Source organism: Lichenostomus cassidix, chromosome 1Aa, assembly GCF_008360975.1.
Source record: "Lichenostomus cassidix isolate B80296 chromosome 1Aa, HeHo_3.0, whole genome shotgun sequence".
NCBI classification, from domain to species: Eukaryota; Metazoa; Chordata; class Aves; order Passeriformes; family Meliphagidae; genus Lichenostomus; species Lichenostomus cassidix.
The window spans coordinates 7,428,948-7,445,405 of record NC_139480.1 but is presented as its reverse complement, the minus strand read 5'-3'; the positions used below and the strand labels follow the sequence as shown (position 1 = coordinate 7,445,405).

The following is a 16,458-nucleotide window of genomic DNA, read 5'->3' as shown; positions in this document are numbered from 1 at the left end:
TTTAATTTTGAGTGCCTTTCTCATGAGCAAATATCTTTTAAAAATCCAAATAACTCTGCTAGGCATTAGAAACCAGAGTAGTGAAGTGTCTTGTTGAGACATCAGTGTTATGACAGAATGAGGAGCAGAGCCTGGAGCACACATACATCCCATCCTTCATCAAACCCATACATCAAACCACCCTTTATGTTACATTAGTTCCCAATTTAGTGTCCCAGCAGGTTTGTGTTGTCCTCCTAAGCATTCTTGAGTTTTCTCCCACATCATTTCATAGCACGCAGCCTGATGAAGGAAATATTTCTAACTCTTGTTATGAGTGCCTTTCTTTTTCTTTTTTCTCCCCAAACTTCAATGCACAGACCTGAAATTTTGGACCACTTCTTGGAATTGGTCCTGCAGGCCCTTCAGGCTCCCCAAATATCCGCAGCACAGCTCCCAGGGGTCCAACCTGCCAGATACACAAGTGCTGCTGCACCAGGAGAGCTCTGTCCAGGGGCCACAGGACAGGTGACAAAGAGCCAGGGAAGGAGGTCCCTAGCTGAATATCTTTGCCCAAGGGAAAGCAGACCAAAGAATACAAAATGTCTGCAGAGGGCATGCTGCCCTTGATTGAGCCCCTGCTGGCTGGAAACCCAGAATTAACAACAGCAACAACAACAAGAAAATTAGTAAGGCTTGCCAGCTGGGGAGAGACATCTGGCTAGTGATCAGAGGGGCATGTGAGTCAATTAATCCATCTCCGAGCTGGATTAGCACATTGAAACATGCTTCCCTTCACTGCTGCAGAGGGACCTGTTGAATGAGCTGTAAAGATGAATGGAACTAAAGAAATTTCATTTAGATGAAGAAAAATGGCTCTGAAGTAGTGAGTGGGTGGTTTTTACATGCCTTATGTGCTGCAAGAATTAAGAACAACTCAGAGAATTTAGGGCATGAAACAGCCATTTGGACACAAAAGCTCTTCAATATAAGATCTCATTGATTTAAAATTTGTGTCTAGATATCTGCCAATTTATTTCTCATGATTATAGCATACCCAGGAAAAAAGATACTACAGTTTAGGAAAAATAACTCTTTGAGGCCATTCTTTCCCAACTGTGGTAAATCAAGTTACTGTCTCCACAGAAGCTATTTCTGGGCTCTCTTGCTATTATATGGAATGGCAGGACTGTTGCTCAAGGGCATTATGCTACATTTAGATCTGGAGAGATTCAGACTCAGTCTCCACCTTCTCTGCCATTGCAGATCAATGGGACATGGTCTTCTTAAATACTTTTCAGATCATCAGAAATAGGACCTGAAGGGACAACTTTGGTCACTGAGTTCAGTTCTTGCTGTCATGAACCATCAGGTCATACAATCCCTTCTCTGGAATTCTTCAGCTCCCTCTTAATTTTTTTTCCTGTTATTCCTGCTGTCAGAAAGCTTTTCCAAAACTTCATTCCTCTGCTGTTTAGAAATTTCGTTATAATTTCCACTGTCTGTTTATTCAGGACCAGGTTACAGTAATTTGTTCTAATTCCAGAAATGTCTTTTACTCTCCTCCCTTCTGAGTACTCAGACCCCTGAGGTGTCTATGGATAGCTGTCAAAAACTTTAGCTTTCCTTTCACTAAGCTAAACATGTGAAGCCACATTGTTTTCCCTTAAAACAAGTTCATCAGTCCCCTGTTTTTTGCAGTAGTCCTTCTCTATATCTATACCTACTTCAATTATTATTTTCACAATAATACATGGATTATACACAAGTTTCATGTGACATGCTGTGCAGTGGCACCAACATCACTTTGCATGCACAGAAAATACACTTTCTGTTGGTACTCTGGAAGTTGTATCCACTGACTGAGTGCTGCAGGCGCCTGTGTTATCTCCTGTGTTATTTTCAACAAAGGAGATTTCAGATTTAGGAAAGCATGAGGAGTTTCAGTCAGCACCTGGAAGCTTGAGATCTCTTGGGAAAAGACACATGAGTTTTCTCAACCCAGAGATAGTGCCCAGGGACAATCTTGATGCAGCTATTAGCAAAGCAAATTGAGTACTGGGATGCATCAGGCAAGATTTCTATAGCAGAAGTGGTGAGGACTGTCTTTTTGTATTACTAATGAGCTAAACAGTGCCAGTGAAAAGACATTGACAATATAATCCTGATTGCCCATACTGAGAAATTGCTTGAATGGTCCCTGGAGTTCTTTTGGGATGTGACATTGTTCTGAATAATTCATAGACATGTGTTGGGACATAGCACATAGAGTGGACCATTCACCAGATACATTTACAATGTGAGCCCCCTTTTCCAGAGGCTGGCAGAGGCCAGCTGGATGAGTGCCCACCACTGTGGGCCTGATGATCTCATTGCCTCAGAAGGGTCCCACAGAGGTTTAATTTATGAGAGCAGACATAGCTCTACACACGAGGATGCAGCTCCTCATGTGAAGGATTGTGCACAGTTCTGATCATCTGTGCTGATGGCAGAAGAGCTCAAAGTTTGCAACTGCAGCTCTTAAACACTGACAGACACCAGAATATGATCACATCACTTAATGGCTAAAACAGTCTCCAGCCATGGAGTTTTGACCGATATAATTCTCCCAAGACAGATCCTTGGGAAGAGGCTGGAGACTGTCTTAGCTCCAGCAGTATTCACATCAGATCTGTGGAATGGGATCTTCCAGTTCTGGAGCTACAGAGATTTTCTCTGTAATGGCACAGCACAGCTGTGTCAGATGGTATCCAGATCAGATTGGTCCATGACCCATCCTATTTGCTAAGATCTTTTCAGCCAAACTGGCTCAGATGTAGTGAAGAACTACCTTGGTGATCAAAAGAACCCAGAATTAACTCTATGAGAGCAGGAAAAACCGATTTTGAATGCTTTGGAAAAATCTCCTTTATACTCAAAGAGAGCTTTATGTACAAAAACTGTCCACAGCCCCTGGGAATTTGGTTCTCAATTCCTTTAACTGGAGCATGACAAATAATTTCAGCTGTCACATGTCATGTCTGAGAGACAGTGAGCTTTGACACAATATGTGTCAAATATACCTTCAAACGAATGCAGCACTTCTCTGGGAGGTAATGACAATTGCTGAGCATGATTTCCTTCTGAATAAATATGAAAACTCCACAGACATCAGTCAAAAGAAATTAACTCTCCTTGAAGACATTTCATAAGAATCGCCTTCTTTGCTCTGTCTCTGCTATGTCTCTCCTCTCAAGGAAAATGCCAAAGTAGATAAGGTCAGGACTTGCCTCTCTGAAAAACAAGGGGGCCTAGAGTAATGGAAGCCCAAACCCACAAACATCTGTAGATAACTAGGGTTGCATGAAATTGACAGACATCTTGTCCCTATTGCTACTGTGTCCCTCAGTGTCCATTACCAGCTACTGACTGTTGTCCAGCACAGAGAGTCCCAGAGATAAAGAGGGAAGTGCTCCGTCTTGGCATGTGTATGAAGCCTACTGCAGTGAGCATTTCACCTCTTTAGGGCCCCTGCTTATACTTACACATTGCTTAAAATACAGTGTTTGTCAGAAATTCAGTTATCTCCTTGGAGGAGACAGGAAGGAGAGGAGAAGCACTTCTCCCCTTTTCTCTTTAAGTGCAATGAAAAGACTCAAACCTGTTCCCCAGTTTGGAACCTGTTCAGATCAGAGATCCAACAAAGCAAAACCTTCTTTGTTAGGGGACCACCAACAGTTCATTCATAAATCCAAAGGAAATTTAATGAAAAAAGTGATCATAAATAGATATGTGTACTTGAAAATAAGAATTTCAACATTAAATACAGGTAGATATAAATAGAATAAAATCTAAATTTATCGACTTTATAAATACATCCAGACTTACTCTCACAGCCCAAGAATGTAGTGAAAGAACTCCAACATGTTTCATATCACCAATGGGGAGTATGGGACTTACAGGGATGGAGAAATGTCCCTACAGTCACGCTTGACAGGGAATGGTCAATTCAATTGAGATTTCACGATCAGCAGAATATAAGTTAATCATGATGAGAGGAAAGAGTCAATTAAGACAGCTCTAGGAGCATGAAATAGATGTAACTATCCCATTATAGTCATTAAACCTGATTCCTTCAATATGGCATAGCAAGAGACACAGGGAAAAGACCAAGGAAAGACAAGTCTGGCCAACCTGTGCCAAGTGCAATATTGTAAAGTGTTTGCTGCCAGCAAACAGAAACCACCAGCAGTGGCCATCTCAGAAGTGAGATGTCCCTGATTCAAGATGGAAAAACAAATGGGTGTTTTAAATTTACCTGCGAACTGCCCTGACTTCACTCATCTCAAAAGGAACCTGCATATTCTAGAAAAAAGTGCTCTTTTAGTGAGATTTTTAGCCTGTTTGATAGGATGTTCAGCAGAAACTCTGGGAATAATAAAGGAGTGTTTCAAGCAGATTGCCTGCCTCATTCAGCAGTGTCAAGGAGCTGATCCAAAGACACCCAGGAACTTTAAAAGGTGCTGGAGCTGGCCCATCGGTTTCTAGTGCTCATAGGAACCAAGCTGTTAGTGTTTTTGCATGACATCCTGTAAGGAAAATCACTGGCATTTGGCTTACTCGAGAGATTTCACCATCTGTTATTGTAGAGACCCAATAATGATACAAAACACAAATAAGCAAAAAACCCTAACACTCTGTCAAATTTAGTGAGGTCTTAAAATATTCCTGCACAGGTAGAGAATTTTGCTGGAGGAGAATCAACAGAGCAACGAGCTCAATTACATCCGAGTTTCCTGTGTAAGACCTGTCAAGCAACTCCTATCATCACGTCTGTAAGTGAGTGTGAGTAATGGGTTTTATTTAAATTCTTGTGGTGTTTGCTACCTACACCCAGACAGATAATGGACAGATAGCAGAACAATGATCATCAAGAGGCTATCACTTAATTCTTGTTTTATTCTGCAGCTTGCCTGCCTTCATCTGTCTTCCCTTCTGAAGAAGTAAGCACGTTCCTTCTGTCTCAGATGGAAATGCAATGGCCTATTATGCATTCATCACAAGTTTTCCATTTTCCATCCAAAATCATGACAGTGATACAAATATGAAAGCCCACAGAATTTGTTTCTAAAAGCATTCAGCTCCACGCATATATGTTTAGCTTTCTGCAATTGAATTTCTTATCCCCCAAAACACACAGTCAACTTCCTTCTAAGTAGCAAATACAACCTTTAAGGAGTTTATTTGCCTTACCAAAAACAATAGGTATTAAGTATGGCGGTTAGGGCAGAGCATCTTACAAAATATTGAAATAATCTGTTGGCTCACTGCAATTCTGGTTTTTTAAGAAACACAAAAGGAATATGCAGAACAAGATGAAGGGCAAAATAAGTAGCATCACGTGAATGTGGTAGTAAAGCATCCTACATCTTATCACTGTCAGCTTCCTGCAGGACGAAAATATGTGTTCAGCCCTGAAAACTCTGTCCTTCCAATACAGGTATTGGTAGGCATTCCTTGCCCTAGCTATCTGAATTCCTTTGGGTTTAAGGAAGCTGTCAAAGCCTTACAAGTGTGAATGCTGTTGTGCAAGTAAAATTAATGACTCCTTTTCTACTTCCCACATTTTAAAGTTTTCAAAGAGTCATATTGCTGGGGGGAAGATGAGGAGGAGCAGAGGGGCTGTCAGGATGGAATTGTAAATCTTTTGGCATTTAAAATCTTAGGCCTGATTGACCTCATGATGCTGCTTCAGACCAGTATTTATCTTGGTGTTGTAAAGCAAGCAAACTACCTTTACCCAGGCATGAATCCCACTTTGCAATCTGCTGTAACTAACTGGGGTATGAAGCTCAAGCAAAATGCTCCAGTCAAGCAAGTAAACATTGAAAAACAAACAGAAACATTTGCATTGGAGGAAGTATTAAATGTATTTATCATCTGCCCTTTGTGTCTGTGTAAGTGCTGGAGTAAGGAGACAGTAATATGAATAGTTGTAACTCCGTTATTAAATAAAAGGGAAATATATGAATAATTAATGCTCATAATAACTGGTGCTTGCCTGACTGGTGTATGCTGAGGTTTTAGTTGGTGCTTGTCACGGCATGACAGACTAAGGACTGTTTGGGGGCTTCTTGTCACCCAGATCCCCCAGCACATTGTGGGCTGCAACCCCAGCTCTGGGCTGGCTATTTTCAGTGCAGTGAGGAGCTCTCAGCAACACCTTGCTAGGGCTGTAGGATGAAGCCTGGCTTCGGAAAGCAGAGTCAGCCTGCCAAGCACTCTGCCTTCACACTCTGTCTACACCAGCAGCTCTGGCCCAGGGGAATTCAGGCTCAGTAGATGTTATTGACACCCTCATATTTCAGCTGGCTTCCCTGCTCTTCCCCATTGCCATTAGAAAGCTCTCCAGAAAGCACTTTGGAGCAGCAGCCAAACCGAGATTCTCTGAAAATCCCATGGGGTTTCCCTGAGGAACTCTCCTGTGCCCAGAAATCAGAGGGAGCCCCAGAAAAATGGCTAGCTTATGATTTTTTTCTCTGTGTTCTAGCAGCAGACCCCACATGCCCTGTTCAATTGTTCTTCCACCAGTCCTTTCAGAGGGAGCAGGTGATGTAATTCTCCAGAGAGCATCCCCTGTTTCACCAGGGTGCCCCCAGCTCTTGCTTTACTTATCAACATACTCTCTCACAACCCAAAAAATACCTTTCCTTGCAAGATATGCCACAACACTGAAGTTAGCTCTGAGGCAGGGTGCCAGCTGAATGAGTCTGTCTAAAGCCTGGAGATCATGGGATTCATCCAATGGGGCCAAATTTCTGCTGCCATCAGAGGCACACCTAATCTACCTCCACGCAAAGAACAGAGTGTACTCACTACCAGACTTCTATTCACTGGGGGAGGGTGTAGTGCATTACATCATTAATCCTTAGGACACAACTGCAAGGTCACAAAGCAATATTATCTCTATTTTCTATAGGTACTAAGAGGTGAGCCAAAGGCAGAGATGAGACTGGAACTGAATTTCAGTGTGCTGGTTTACCTACTAGGCTGGAGCCTTTCCAACAAATGGAAGGGGATTTTGTATATTATATTTTGAGCCCAAATCGACATGAAGAAAAGAATCTCATGTGCTTTAATGAGTCAGGTGTAGTATATATGTGGTGTACATTAATTTTCCTGAGATTTGGGGATGTTGGTATTTAAATTAGATGGTTGTCATATAGTCAAAAACTGCTGAAGGACACCTTCATAGAAAATGTCAGGGTTTGCTCCTTCTCATCAACAAAACAATGAGTATTCAGGGCACTTCAAGTAGTTCTGACCTATTGTCATAGAGCTCTTTTCTCTCAGTTCTGCTGCTGGCTATGCATTTCCCCATTGAAATTAATTATCTTTATGGACAAATAGCTTTGTAAAGGACTAGCACTGTGGCCATAGTTGTCTAGTTAAAGTGAAGCAGCACTGTTAAGGAGAAATGGGAATTCACCTAATGTTTTTGAGGGGAAACAAATTAGCTTTGGATAATGAAGACCTGAAAAAGTGTTTTGGTAATATAAATGGTGTTTGCTTTTTGCAGCTGTACCAGTCTTTTAACAGGAACCATTTCTTCTTGTGTATGGACTGGGCTGTACTGAAGGTAATCCCCCATTGCCTGCAGCTTCTTGTTCTTGTCATTGTTCTTAGACATTTGTAATCTCTGAGAGTTTTATGCTGACACTGGGAAAGAAGTGATTTTTACTTCTGCCATTGATTCAGGCCATACTTTGTTTCTCCACAGCTTCTCATTGCTAAATTACAGGGATGGTATTATCCCCTGTCTTACAGGGATTTGTAATTGTGGAGAAATACAAAATATTCTCATTTATCGGTTCAGCTGCTTAAAAGGAGAGAGCTGTTCACAACTCCATGAAAAAATCTTTCTGAGTGTAAGGGTTGGGTGCTCAAAACAGAGAAGTAACCTAAAGAAAATCAGTTGTGTTGCAGCTTTACTTCCCTGTTGCCTTGCTGATCCATCTGGGACACTCTTGGTCCCTGAGTGAAGATCATTCCACTTTAGACTCACAGTATGCACTGAAGCACAGCTAATGCTCTCCTGTAATTGTTTCCTGAATGCTGAAAACAGCAACAAAGCCCACATGCATGCATGCACATATATGCTCACTGCTGTGCTTAGGCTGATGGAAATTTTATAAATTGCTAACCCTGTCTGCAACTGTATTGCTTCCAACCAAACATCAGCACATTGATTTGGGCAGCAGATCTAGGAGTCAAAAATGGGTTCTGTGGAACAGCAGGCTTAACAGCTGAAACCATCAGAGCTCTGAGCCTCCATGCTGGCCAGATGATGGGCTTTTAATTTCTTCCCTGTGGGTCCTGAGATGAAATAGATAAAATAGGAAAAAATTCATAAGTCAATCCTGTTGCCCTTTAAGTGTAAATGGAGAAAATCTGCAACTTCTATCAGAAAATAAACTAATCAATTGGTATATTTCTGTGGACCTCCAGTAGTCATGTATCTCACACATGCAGATATCTATCAAAACTCTCTGAATTTCTTAGTACACCTACTCAAATTTCATATACTTTGTACTAGATGCATCAAATCAGAGAGGAAAGGAGGGAGGAATTTAATTTTACACTTGAAAAATTATGGATCTTTCATTTCTATGCCTCCCCACATTACACTCATATTTAATTTAAGATCTTAAGTGGTTCTAAATAAGCTTCTAAGATTCAGTTTAAGCACAAAATATTCATTCAGGATGAATGAATAATTCTGAATAGCTGGAACGAGGGAATAAAAAAGGTTTTAATGTTAACAATGAGACAGATCCATCAACAAGATAACTGTGATTGACACAAATGGAGCCTCTTTCACTGGTATTTGATTTGGCCATTGCATTAACAGTTTTATTCCTTATGATTATAGTCCTAGCTCAAAACAGTCTGCTCATACAAGAGAGCTCATAGTTCAAGTGTATGATACCCCTGACTCCCTGAACCATGGACCAGACAAAAGTCTCAAGTGGGTAACTGACACAAATTCTTGAATTTAGCTTGAAAAATGTACAAGTTTTCTCTGGCTATGTTGCCTCTAGTTAAATTTGTCAAATATTTCCCATTATGTGGTTTTCTCAAGCCCTAGGTGAATGGAAATGTAGAGAGTTTTCTGCTTGAGGCTCAGTGTACAAATAACCTGGGAGAAAGAGGCTGCTGGCATGAAGAGGGGGAAGGCCTGGAAGAGGAAAACAAGGAGATCAAAACTGGAACAAGGAGTGGGATACACCTGAGAGCTGCTGGGGGGATGAGCAGTGATCAAGGAAAGGAACAGTTCACAGACTGAAGGAATGGAACTTTCAGCATTTAAAATTGTAACAAAACCAACTTCCTGCATGCCAGCACCCAGACTGCAGAGTGCCAAGTTAACTCACAAAGTTCATGCTGGACTAACTGGGGCATGCTGTGAAGATAATAAGAGCATTTGTCTGTCATGAATACAGGCTTATAGATTGATAGATCATTTGATCTGTATGACTGTATTATGGATTTGCCATTAGCTTTTATCTTTAGCCATGCTGACAGAATCAAAAAACATATTTATTACACTTGGTGGGTTTTAATCGACTTCGCATTTTCCTGTGAGTAGAGTTGGAACACAGATAATCTGCAAAATACACTGACAATCTTCCAGTTTACTCTGGTTTATTCATATTTAAAAAAAAAAAAAAAAACAGCCAAAGAGCATATCACAGATGTATTCTCCTGTAAAAGCTTTACATAAGATTTGAAGGAGAATAAACTGGCATTAGCCATAGAAGAGAGAAAGATGCAGTGCAAAAAAAGGTTATCCTCTGGGCTTGATGAAGAAAACAGCTCAAAGCTAGCAAATCAATGATCCCAGAATGAAACTGAAACGCTGCCCACAGAGAGAATGGATTTGCAAAATGTGAGTTCTCCCTGTTTCATATGGTATTGCTCCTACTCACAGAGGGCTTTTAGTGCTAAGGCACAAGGTCTGGTACTACCAAGGGCTCAAAACGTCCAAATAATGTGACCCAGGGAACAGTCCTCTGCCATACTGAAAATCTGAGAGAATGAAGAGGAGCCCATCTATCTAGATATCTTTGTTGTTGATGTCTCATGTGAGCTGAGTGACTATATGTGGATTTTATCAATACAGTCAATAGAGTGTAGAGTGTGAATCAGCCTAAAATAGAAAGGACCTGGGGGTTCTTGTGGAGAACAATCTGTCCATGAGTTAACAGTGTGCCCCAGGGGTCAGGAAGGCCAATGGGATCCTGGGGTGCATTAGGAAAAGCTTTGCCATCAGGTCAAGGGAGGTGATCCTGCCCCTCTACTCACCCCTAGTGAGGCCACATCTGGATACCACGTCCAGTTCTGGGCTCCTCAGTGCAAGTGAGACATGGAGAGGGTCCAGCAGAGGCCAGAAAAATTATCAAGGGTCAGAAGCATCTCTCTTACCAGGACAGGCTGAGGGAGTTGAGCCTGTTCAGCCTTGCAACAGGACAAGGGACAATGAGCAGAAACTGATGCACAGGAAGTTCCATCTGAACATGAGGAAGAACTTCTATCCTGGGCAATGACCAAGCACTGGAATAGGTTGCCCAGAGAGGCTGTGGAGTCTCCCTCACTGGAGATACTCAAAAACCATCTGGATGCAATCCTGTGCCATGTGCTCTGGGATGGCCCTGCTTGAGCAAGGAGGTTGGACCAGATGACCACTGTGGTCCCTTCCAACCTGACCCATTCTGTGATTCTGTGATTCTGTGAAATGAATTGCATGCCAGAAACTTTTGGCCATGTATACATCACTGACTAAATGAGACCACTTGAAGAGTCCAGTCCACACAGAAAATTCTTTTGTCCAATTCTACAGACCCTGTCCACTGTCCATGGAGAGAAATGGATACAGTAGTGTGCAATTTATTTCGTCCTATTCCAATGTCTAAAACAGATGAATCACATTCTATAATTGACAAATTCCAGGAACAAAGCTGTGCTATTGGCTTACATAACACTAGGAGAGGTTTAAAAGTTAGAGCTTGGGACACTGCAAGGATAGAGGCATTCTCATAGCATGCCCTGCTCTTTTGAAGGCTGTTTTCCTAAGGAAATAGGGCTTATGCAATTACATTAACTGTCAATTCCAATAAAGTTTGAATGCTAGCCAGTTTCAACAAAATCATACAAAATACAGACTTTGAAGACATTAATTTGTTACAGGTTTCTTTTTGAGAAAAGGACAGCGGCTGAATAAAGAAATGAAAAATGAGATTAAAATCCCATGGTAAAGAAAGGCTGGAGAGTGAGCTCAGCCATATAGCAAACACCAAAAAACCCCCCTGCAGGAAACCACAGGCAAAGAGACTTTCCATAATGTCCTTTGCTCAGATAGGCTGTATCACTATTGGAACCTATCTTACATCAGCTGGAAACTGCCAGATAATGTATCCGTCTTGGAAAAGATAAATGCCCTGGTCTTATACTATGTCAGAAAGACAACATTCAAACTGGAACACAAGTGTCACCTGGGGATAGCTTGTGTTTGACTGACATCAGTGAAAGCTTGGCTCTGAATTCAGTAAACCCTGATTTCATGCCTTGCAGATTTGTTTTAGACAGGAAAGTTACAGGCAGGACACAGTCAAAGCAGTCAGTAGCTTATCCAAACCAGTGAGAATTCCTTAGGTCAGGATTACTGGCCATCTTTGATACCTTTTTATTGCAGATGAAGATACCACTTCTACAAGCCCCTAAGATGTACCAAAAACATGCAGCCTGCAATACGTGTAGGTTGTTACTCAAGTGTTGTCTTCATTTTATATTGGAAAGATGCCATAGGATTTCCTATTTTAAATATTGTCACCTGCTTTCACAGGCCTCCCCTGTTTTCCATGCATGATTTTCATTCCTGTGTGGAATAGGAAAAGGTAGAAGATGCTGGCCATGCTGACTTTGCTTTACTGAGAAAAAGGCAGCTGGGCCTGAGCCATGAAGGGAGGCTTTCTGCCAAACTGAGTGTGATAGCCCTAAAAAGCACATAAGGTCATTCAATTTAAAACTTAGGGAACTGCAGCTCTTTCGCCCCGCAAGCTGTCATGTAGCTTAAAGGTCAAAGGATTTTGTCAAAGCTATCATTCTGCCCTAGAAAATGAATTTCAAAATTTCCCCTCAAATTTCTTCACATTTCCATGCTTGTCATCCTTCTGTAATTTCCCTCTTCCCAGTCACTTTCAGTGACCCCCAGAACTTGTCCCCAGGCTCAGCAACACCCTGAGCTGCTGCTCAGCTCCTGCTGGAGCAGAGCCACATCCAGAGATGCTGTTTGCTTCCTGATTTTTCTCCTTGCTCAAATATACTTCTGCAGTTCATCATGTGTGGTGTAGGGAGAGCCCTTTGCCTCCCAGAGCCATGGCACTGGCATGTGGGGTTGGTTGCATCACGGCCCCAGGAAGAACAGAGATGGTTCTTGTCCATCATCTTCCTCTCTGTGAAACAAGCTGTGGAACTGGAAGAATATGCCCTCGAGGGGAGTGCAGCCTGGTTCACAATCTGGCATGCACAATTCCTAACCTACTTTTTTCTCATGCACCTGGTCTTGCGGTTTCTCAGCTCTCATTTTTCAGTCACTGCATGACAGAAGGATTTGGGGCAATTATGACAGAATGGCTTTCATTGAGTGCCCACTGACATGTGGATGGCTCTGCCTTCCTGTGGTCAGTGGAAATGTTGGCAAACATGAAGTTTCTCCCTGATCAAAGCCAGGAAGTGCAAACAAAGCAATGAAATCTTTACCTCTGGTTCAGTTTTGTTAACAAATACAACTAGTGACTCTTGGCCAGTTCTTGAATTCTTTAATGGGACTATTATTCATTCATGCTGGCCTCGGTGAAATTTGGGATACAAGTTTGCAATGAGAATTGTAATAACAAGAGAGCTTGTTATTACAAGGCACACAGGCCACACAGAAAGAATATCCAGCCCTGATCCTCCCAAAATAAATCAGACCTAACTCCTCCTGGAGTGAGGCAGGAGTACATCCTTACTGTGGACTATACCGTCCAAGAAATAATAATCTTCTATACAAACATCCATGCAAAGCAGTTTTAACTCTTCCTTGACCAAAACTTTCTCTCTGCCTCCAGTGAGGGATGAAAGGAGCACAATTAAGACCCAGTTTTATCCTGCTTAGCTTTAGGTTACAAAGAAGGAAGCTCACTTTAGATATCTAAAATTAGACATGAGTTTTCATTGGATAGTTTTTGCCAATTTTGTGCTTCATCCAAAGCAAAAGATCATCATCATCATCATCATAGAATAACCATAGAATTATTTGGGTTGGAAGGGGCCTTAAAGACCATTTAATTCCAACCCCCCTAGTAAGCCCCATCCAACCTGGCCTTGAACACTTCTAGCAATGAGGAGTCCTCAACTTCTGTGGATAACCTGTTTCAGTGATTCTTCACCTTCATAGTGAAGAATTTCTTCTCTGTATCTTTTGTAAATCTACTCCCTCTCATGCCCTTCTAAAAAGTCCCTCTCCTTGCAGACCTTTTATTTTGGCTTATATAAGATGTGGCCTTATTTAAGAACACAGAACAAAGTTTGCACAGGTTTTAGAAGTAAGTGAATTCACTAGGAATTGTTGAGGTTATTCACGTTTCTCTTTCCTCCACCTTGCCATTATGTCTGAGATTTGGAACCACAGAGCAGCTCCTTGCAAGGAAAAGTGTCACAGACATGCAGTATGCTTTATCCTGCAACTCAGCTGGGCCTTCATCTGCCGCCAGATACACTGATGCAGAACACCAGCATTGCTCCAGATACTCTAAATAGATCTAGTGTCTTTCCTTCCCTTCATTAGCAAGGAATTCCCTCCTCACACTACAGCCCATGAATTATTCTGGCAGAGGTATTGAGGACCAGGCTGGGTGGACTGCAAATTCACTTCTGTGGCCGATCAGGTGGCTGAAAGGCCATTTACTATCAGGGCAGAAAAGAATAAAGACAAAGCCAGTGCTAGAGAAAGCTGTTTCCTGCACTATGCTGGGCAGAAGGTGACAGACTGTGAGTGACAATGCCCCCAGGGTGTCCTGAAGCAATCGGTGAATGGAGCCACCATGGGCCACCAAACCGTGCATGGCTTTACCCAGTGTTGCATCTCTTCTTTCATAATTCATGCTAAATTCCTCTCTAAATTTTGAGTTAAGCTGTTGTTGCCATAGCAATGGCCATTTAGAGAGAGAGAATGCAGGCAATGTGTTGGGGGTGTGAGGTTCTGGTTCTCCTCATAAAAATATATGTCTGCATGAACATACACTGCCGTGGAGCTGCATGGAAGGAGCCAAGCAAGTAGTTTGCATCAGATCTGAGGGAGGGACAGGTGCTGTGGAAAGAGAAGAAGCTTGGTGCAGATTGGAGTTGTTTGTTCCAGGATGCACCTGCAAAGAGCTGAGTACCAAACTGAAATCAGCTTGAGTGATAACTGACTTAAATATCATTTCTTAGCAGTAGAAGTCACTCCCTTGGACAGACAAGGCATGTTTGCTGCTGCCTTCATGAGATAAATCTTTGCAGAAACAGGAAAAATTTGCTTTGTCTGGTTTTTTTTCATTAAAAATAACCCTTGCTGCTAGCTCTTTAACAGGAAATGCTTTTCAGCAATCTACTCCCACTGTTTATACAAGTTTATTTGCCAGGGCGCAGGCTGAAAAAAAGTCAATAAATAATGCAGGCATTATATTACCTAATTTTAGATCCACTTCTAAGACTTTTCAACACTCCTAGGACTAGCATTTTTAGTGGTCCCAGCAGGAGAGATTCAGAACTTGTGAGGTTTATTCCTCACTTTATGCCACCTCTCCATGGGGTGAGAAAACTGCTTAAAGAGTTACAGCTAGAGCAAGATCCTCCCCACCTCCCTGAGCCTATTTCCCTGGGGATTTTGGCAGAGGTCCATCTTCCTCTGACTAAATTTGGCTTATAATGGAGTTAGGCATCACCTTGATCAGCAAGTGCAGGCAGTGTCTGAAGTGTTTTGGGAATTCTCAGCCTGAGAGTGAGATTTAGTTACCTGAAGCACTAGCTGATGAAGAAGAGCAGTTTGTTTGTGTCACTGGCTGGGCCTCAAATTCTTTCAAAGTCACACATTTGACTGATTGTGAACAGCCTTTTTTAAAGTCCATAAATTCATATCAGGGCATCCAAGCTTAATAATGTAGCCGTAAACTTTTGTGACATACCTTGTCGCTCCCTGAGCCCAGAGAGGGTCATGAATCAGAGTTAACATTCCAGGTTCCTGTAAAAATATATGATTTAAGTTTTGAAAATAATTTGGAGCCCAAAACAGTGACATAAATGCAAGTATTTTTTGAAGTATAGCTCTGTATTTGCTTGTTTCTCAGGGAATATAAGCCACCAGCTCCTGCTCCATGTCAGTGACATTAGCTGCATCTAAGGACACAGCCAGGGCATGGCAGGTCTGAGAGACTGAGGATATTGTTTTCACTTCCAGAGGTACTTTCTTGGTGGAGGTAAGGCAGTCTTACACCTTTCTTTGCTGACTGGAAAAGAAAAAGGTGAAGAGTATCTATCACTCAGCAAACCCCACAGGCTTCAGTAGTTTACTGATTTACAACAGCTGCAAATCAAGTTCTGTAAAACTTTTAGTACAATCCAGTTCCCATAAATAGCTGAGGGCAGCTTTTGTTTCCAGCAAACTTCTGGGACTTTCATGATTTAAACTGTAAAGGCAGTAAGCACAATTCACAATCAATTATGTTTTATTAATGTTTTTTTAATACACGCCACAGCCCAGTAATCATGAAGCTGTTCAACAGTGTTGTTCTAAAATCGGCTAATAGCAGGATGTAATTTGTGGCCGTCTCTGCTCACTTACAAAACACTTGCTCCGTTAATTGTGATTTCACACTCCACTGAATGCTGTAGCCTGGAGGTAATATTCATGTGATGGAAGAGTTACCAGTGTGGGCTCTGGGGGGAGGGTGTAAGGGGGGTGGAGGAGGGAAGGATCATTTCAAGAGAGGTTACTGTTGTTAAATTTTTAATCCTTTTATGTTAAAAAAAAAAAAAAAAGAAAAAGGAAAGAAAACAACTAAACATCAAAAAGCTACAATCCACTGCTAAAAAGTTCTTTCTTTAAAAACCTAAACGTTCTTTCCATGTTTTGATCCCTTTCTATTGCTTTGTGGTGTTACCAGGAGCAGACAAAACAAGTAACTGGTAGGTGAAACCCTGTCTGTGTAATCAGGCACCAACCTTGACCTCACATTGTAGCTGCTGGGCAAACCAGTCTGCCTAAAGCAATTGCCTTAATTTTCATTAGAAATATTTTCATGCCTATAGTGGTCCCAGAGACACCTGGAGACTTTCTTAGACCAGAATAGGCAGGAGATTCTCCTGGAGGAGGTCAAAAGTGCCTAAAATTTTGCCATAAGTTAGTAAGCAACTTAGGCA

At 41.8% G+C, this 16,458-nt stretch overlaps 1 protein-coding gene across 4 annotated transcripts in view; it reads left to right on the top strand.

The window, feature by feature from the left end:
* Positions 1–16,458, top strand: part of GRM3 (glutamate metabotropic receptor 3) — a 102,226-nt gene that overhangs the window by 33,269 nt on the left and 52,499 nt on the right. Inside the window, exon 2 of one of the 4 annotated variants that reach the window (XM_085083241.1) lies at positions 4,695–4,793. The exons of 1 other annotated variant lie outside the window; for it this stretch is intronic. The gene's annotated coding sequence lies outside the window, so the exon portion shown is untranslated. Of the gene's footprint in view, positions 1–4,694; positions 4,804–16,458 lie in introns of all 4 variants that reach the window. 2 more of the 4 variants (XM_085083249.1, XM_085083224.1) reach the window with 2 other exon arrangements.